We start from the raw sequence: 7,071 nt of genomic DNA, 5'->3' as shown, positions 1-7,071 counted from the left end.
CATACTCCCCGTACCCAACCTCCAGAGAAAAACAAAAAACAAAAAACAAAACAGAACAGCAACAACAAAAAAACACCCAAATGTCCCAGATCGTTTTCCAGAGTGGATAGAGCCCAGGGGCAGCTTCAACAACCCAAATTAGTTTGTTACAGAGTCATCACAAGCTAGCCTTGCTTTTAAACAAAACAAAAAAAATTTGTTTTTGAAACAAAAAAAAATTCCCACAAAATCTAGTACTAATCACTTTTCTTACAATACACAATTACTCAAATTCACTAGTACTGGGGGGGGGGAGGGGACCACACCTATAGGCCTTGTCTCACACGAGTGTATGTGGGTAGGTGCAGGCATTTGTCACTATTACAGAAATGAATTTTAAATTTAATCTTTAGTTTGACTTAGCATTGCTTTTAGTATGATGCTGACACCAGCTGTGTGGAAAGGGCTCTAGAGAGATGTTCACAACAGCACACACCTGCGGCTCTTCTCTGGTCCGGCAGGCTCCAGGGCAGCCCACATTGCTTCGTCAAATACATTCTTTAGGCCTTTCTGTGTGAGTGCAGAACACTCCACATACTTGACTGCCTTCAGATCCTGGGCCAACTTTTCAGCAGTCTCTGGAATAATAGGCTTCTGTTTGTTCTTAGCAAGTTTCTCAGTTGAAGAGGGGTCATCTCAGAGACCAGTTTGAGTCCCAACAAGAAAGAAAGGAGTCTTTGGACAGTGGTGAGTTACCTCAGGCACCTGCTTTTCCTTCACATTTTCAAATGAGGATGGAGAAACCACTGAAAAACAGACTAGAAATACATCTGTTTGTGGATAACTTGGTGGTCGTAATCTGTCATAATCCTCTTACCCTGCTGTATCAAAAAGACCAAGAGTATATGGCTCTCCACCAATCATAACTGTAACTGCATAGATGTCAAAAGCAGCCCATACATACTCAGTTGGAAATTTGTTTATTGTGTAGGATATCAGGAAACATGTTTTACCAACAGCACTGTTCACCCACAAAAATGCCCTTAATTGTCTGCATTGCTGAAAGAGTTCTGTATCTACTTTAAATATTTCAAATTGGATGGTGGCCTCAGCTTCTCTGCTGGGGCATTAGCAGCACTGCCAAAGGTAGTTTAAATTTTAAATTTACAATCTGAGTATTTCATAAAACCTTTGGTAAACTCACTAAAGCTGAACTTTCAGTCTATACATTTGAGGATTTTTTTTTTTTTACATTTGAGGATTTTAATGAAACAAATATTTGTTATTGAATAGCAAACTTGTACTTTGATTTATATTTGGATCTGGTCCTGAAGACTACATCTAGATTTCATATTCTTATTTCTATTTTCATACCAGTTGGAATATGATAGACAGAAAAAATAATATATCAGATTAAAAAAAATTCACATTGCTCAGCATTTATCTCTACATTCAGGAACACACTCACAGAGATCTTTCCTAGGGGAAAAATTGAAATGTAGCTTCTATTTCTTTCTTTGCTGTGCATTCTTCTCTAAGGTTGTATTATGTCCATTCAGAGATAATGAGGAGCCATAAATGAACAATAATTCTAAGGGGTCAAGATCACTGGGGCAGGAGTTTATATTTGAATAAAGATTGAGCAAAAATGTAGGTAGGGCAGAGTCTGTTGGAATCATGGTTGTCAGAAACTTGATATAGGAAGGGGGTTTTATGGCTTAAGGAAGCTTAAAGTAGAGCTGAAAACTTCACTCTCAAATTCCTTCAGTCTAGTCAAAGTGGCACGGGGAGTCCACTGGTTGAATATCTTGACCAGACTGTTGATCTGTATATTTTCCATTGTTACATAGGTTGAAATGGTTGTGAATTCAGTGCAATATCATGTCATATTTTTCTTATATTATGACTTCTTGTCCCTCATCATATATTGTCTTAGGTTATGAATGCTGGTGCTGAATGCTGAGGTATGATGGACGGTGGTTAAATGCTATGGATAGGAATAGTTGTAAGATATTTTTGAAAACTGTAATGTAGTTGACTACTTTTATAAACTTGGGCAATCTGATAAATTGGTTTTCAGGGTTTGAAAATTTGGATGGTGTAAGTATTTTCTGAGTCAGAAATTTCTTCTTGTGACTGGTATGTATTGGGACACAGTTTGTGTTGGTACTTTGTATATTAGAATATGTCTTACAGAAATCAGTAAATGTCCTGCAGCTCCTCCAGTTTCTGACGGGTTTGGAGAAATAGTACAGGTTTTGATGTTGCACAAAGTGGTAAGAGTAAAAGCCATAAGTCATAGGAAATTGTGGATTTTGGATGGAAATAAGTAGCAATTTTTTTATGCATGAATTTTACAGGGATAACATGATAATGGAGTCATTGCCTTCGATGGTAAGTTAGGTTATTAGTATGACATAATGCAAAGAGGTACATTGATGGACCTGGATACCATGGGATTGGTAAATGTGTTTTTTAGAATTAGGTTATGAAGTTCCTCTGGACTGCAGCATGGAATGGGAGCATTGTTTGAGGGATGACATCTCCTTCTGTGATATATATCTGGCTGTGTTGGCCCTAGATTTAAAGACTACTCTTAGGATAATCTACTTTTTTGGTTAGACAGTGTTATATAAAGACACTGCTTCATGTAACTGTTTAATTAACTTGGTGAGTCCTAATTACTGGGTTAATGGAAACTAATACAGATTTTGGTATCTGGAAGTGGGGTGCTAGTATAACAGATACCTAACATTGTTTATATAGCTTTGCAGTTGTGCAGTGGGCAGAGGATGGAAAATTTTGAGAAGCATGATAGAAAATGCCTACATTGCCTTGAACAGATTGTTAGCAGAAATGTAGATGTTAATGTTTTTCCTATTGAGAACTTAGAAGGAAATGAGGAGTTTGGTAGAGAAAACTTATTAGAGACGATTTACTCAAAAACAAATTGATAACAGAAACATGAATGTTAAAAGTTCTGCTGTTGGAGACATAGAAGAGAATGAGGGACATGGTATTGGAAAATGGAGGAAAGGGAATCTTTATTATATACTGATGGAAAATTTAGCAAGAATTGTGCCCTTTAGTTATGAGGAAAGCAGAAGTTGAAGTGCTGAAGTTGGCTACTTAGCTGAGATTTCCTAATAAAGTTTAAAAGGCAAAGTCTAGTATCTCCTGTTTGCTTATAGCAAAATATAAGAGGAAAAAGATGACTTGGGGGAAGAACTATTAAACAAAAAGGAACCAAGACTTCATGATTTGGGAAATTCTTAGCTTGTCCTGGTTGCAAAAGATGTTAAAATTAAGAGTCACTGTTAAAAAAAGTGCTTTAGTGAAAAAACAGTGTATGGCTGGAGAGTTTTTGCTAATACCTTTGAAAGACCAAAATGACAGAGTATTGAGTTGTGTTTTAAGATACTAAGTTTGTGACACATACAGTCCCTCAGCCATCTTAGTAGAAGACAAAAATAGAGATGGAAATATTGAAGAAAACCTATGAAGGAGTCTCTTGTCAAAATGAATGAATTCTTGTGACATATCTGGTTAACCCATAAGGTTCTTGAGAATTTTATACTAGCAGAAACACTGCCAGCTAGTATTAAAAGTGTGACAGAGCCAAAAGATGGTCATTGTACTCACAAAATACTACAGATGGTAAACAGACTGATAAAAATTACCTAGCTCAAACATGAGTTACCCTTTATGGAAAAAGGAAGAATAACTCAGAGAGAGGAGCCTTAAGGACAGATTGCAGACTCAAAAATGGCAGAGAATTATTCCCAGGCCTTGAAACCGATGGAATTTACCCTGCTAGATTTTCAATTTGCTGAGATGGGTAACTCCTTTAATACTTTCCCTTTTCTCCCTTTTTTAATGTGTATGCCTATAGTTATTATTCTATACCTTCCCACAAGAGTATTTTGTGAGCAGATAACTTGATTTTTAAGTTCACAGGATTACATTTGGAGAATTTTGCCTCAAGATAGATTATACCCACAGACTTACCCATACCTGATTTAAATGGGTTAGATTATCAGATTTGAGAATTTTGAGGTGACAAGATTTAGATGACATTTTTAGACTTTGCATTGATGCTGCCATATATTGATATTTGGGATCATGTTAGGATAAGGGAAAGATATTTTGCATGTAGGACAGACATGGTTCTATAAAGGCCAGAAAACAGACTATGGTGGACAGATGATGGCCTCCTAAAGATGCCTTCATCCTGATTACATTACATGGCAACAAATAATTAAATTAGCAGTTGGAGTAAAAGTTGCTAAAAAACTTAACCTTAAAATAGATATCCTGGCTTATCTCTATGGACCCAATATAATCACAGGATCTTTAAATGTGGATCAGGGAGGCAGAGTCTGTGTCAGTTATACATGGTATGAGAATTGCTTGACTGGCCATTACTGGCTTTGAAAATGGAAGAGGACATGGGCCAAGCAATAATAGGAGACTCTAGAATCTGAAAAAGAAAAGAACATTGATTTTCACCTAGAGCTTCCTGAAGGGAATGCAGCTCTGCAGCATTCTGATTTCAGCCCAGTGAGAAACATTTAAAACTTGTGACCTCCAGAATGGTAAGGCAATAAATTTCTGTTGTTTTAAGCCATGAAGTTCGTGGTGATTAGTTAGAACATACAGTGGTGAAATACTGAATATTTTCCACCTAAAATCAACAATAAAACATGCACTCTATCCTTGCTGCTTGCATTAACATTGCAGGGAAATTAGGTAAGGAAAAAAAATAGGCATCCAGATTAGGAAAGAATAAGTGAAATTATTTCTAGTTGCAGATCACTTGATCTTGTACATACAAAATTCTAAAGAATCCACTCAAAAACTTTGGGAACTAATACACTAGTTCAGTAAGGCTGAAGGATATGAGCAGTTATAAGCACTAGTTGTATTTATAAATACTAACAATGAACAGTGAAATTAAGAAAATAATTCCATTTAAAATGGCATTAGAAATAATAAAATACTTAGGAATAAGTTTAATAAAGAAAGTGCAAAATTTGTCCTCTAAAAACTACAGAAATTTTTGAAAGATATAAAAAAACCCAAATAGGAAGACATCCTATGTTAGTTAATCAGATGACTTAATATTGTTAAAACAGCAGTACTCCTTCAAATTGATCCATTAAGTAGCACTTCAGTGGCTCAGTTAGTTAAGCATCTGACTTTGGCTCAGGTCATGATCCCAGGGTCCTGGGATGGAGCCCTGCATCTGGCTCCCTGCTCCTCAGGGAGCCTGCTTCTCTCTCTTCCTCTGCCCATCACTCTCTGTCTCTCTCTCTGTGTCAAATAAATAAATAAAATCTTAGGGGCACCTGGGTGGCTCAGTGGGTTAAGCCTCTGCCTTCAGCTCAGGTCATGATCTCAGGGTCCTGGGATCGAGCCCCACATCAGGCTCTCTGCTCGTCAGGGGGCCTGCTTCTCCCTTCTCTCTGCCTGCCTCTCTGTCTACTTGTGATCTCTCTCTGTCAAATAAATAAATAAAAATAAAAAAATTTAAAAAATAATAAAATCTTAAAAAAAAAAATCGATCCAGGGGCGCCTGGGTGGCTCAGTGGTTTGGGCTGCTGCCTTCGGCTCGGGTCATGATCTCAGGGTCCTGGGATCGAGCCCCGCATCGGGCTCCCTGCTCTGCAGGAAGCCTGCTTCCCCCCCTCTCTCTCTCTCTCTGCCTGCCTCTCTGCCTACTTGTAATCTCTGTCTGTCAAATAAATAAATAAAATCTTAAAAAAAAAAATCGATCCATCGACTGAATGTGATCCTTATTGAACCAAAAGGCTTCTCTGCAGAAATTGACACTTATCCTAAAATTTATAAGATTCAAGCGACTAAGAGTAGCCAAAGAAGATTAAAGTTGGAAGACTCATACTTCCGTATTTCAAACTGAAATACAAAGCTACCATATTCAAGATAGTGTGGTACTATCATAAAGATGGACCTATAGATCAAAGAAATTGAATAAGATTGCAGAATAGACACTTGTATGTATAGCCAGTTGATTTTCAACAAGAGTGCCAAGGCAGTTCAATGAAACAAAGTAGTCTTTTCAACAAATATTACTGCAGTAATTGGATATACACATGTCAAGGAATGAATTTGGACTGCTCCTTCATAACACACACAAAAATTAGAATTAGAAATTAGAATAAATCAGAGAAATAAATCTTAGGTAAAGCCTTCTCAGATGTGATATCAAAACCATAAAGAAATGGATAAAAGAAAGAAATGGATAAATTGGATTTCATGAAACTTAGACTTCTCTGGTTGGAAAGATACCATCGATAAAGTGAAAAGACAACTCACAGAATGGGGAAAATATCTGCAAATCATATATCTGATAATGGATTTACATCTAGATTATATGAAGAACTGTTACAACCCGATAATAAAAACGACAAACAATCTGCTTTAAAAAGCAAGCTAAATACTATGCAGCCATCAAAAGAAATGAAATCTTGCCATTTGCGACAACATGGATGGAACTAGAGCGTATCATGCTTAGCGAAATAAGTCAAGCAGCGAAAGACAACTATCATATGATCTCCCTGATATGAGGAAGTGGGGATGCAACATGGGGGCTTAAGTGGGTAGAAGAAGAATCAATGAAACAAGATGGGATTGGGAGGGAGACAAACCATAAGTGACTCTTAATCTCACAAAACAAACTGAGGGTTGCTGGGGGGAGGGGGTTTGGGAGAAGGGGGTGGGATTATGGACATTGGGGAGGGTATGTGCTTTGGTGAGTGCTGTGAAGTGTGTAAACCTGGTGATTCACAGACCTATACCCCTGGGGATAAAAATATATGTTTATAAAAAATAAAAATAAAAAGCAAGCTAAAGGCTTCAATAGACATTTCTTCAGAGAAGATCTACTAATATCCAATTAGCTCATGAAAAGGTGCTGAATATCATTAGCCATCAGAGAAATGGAAATCAAATATACAGTGAGATACCATTTCATTTTTTTCTTTTTTTTTAAAATAAACATATATTTTTATTTTTATCCCCAGGGGTATAGGTCTGTGAATCACCAGGTTTACACACTTCACAGCACTCACC

General features: G+C 37.0%; 1 pseudogene; it reads right to left on the bottom strand.

Moving 5' to 3' along the window:
- Nucleotides 1-459: 459 nt before the first annotated feature.
- On the bottom strand, nt 460-1,036 carry LOC101688690 (annotated as a pseudogene).
- Nucleotides 1,037-7,071: the final 6,035 nt, after the last annotated feature.

Source organism: Mustela putorius, unplaced genomic scaffold, assembly GCF_011764305.1.
Source record: "Mustela putorius furo isolate JIRA1106 unplaced genomic scaffold, ASM1176430v1.1 tig00003836_pilon_pilon_pilon, whole genome shotgun sequence".
Taxonomy (NCBI): domain Eukaryota; kingdom Metazoa; phylum Chordata; class Mammalia; order Carnivora; family Mustelidae; genus Mustela; species Mustela putorius.
The sequence above is the reverse complement of the archived record's forward strand: the minus strand, read 5'-3'. Positions and strand labels throughout refer to the sequence as shown.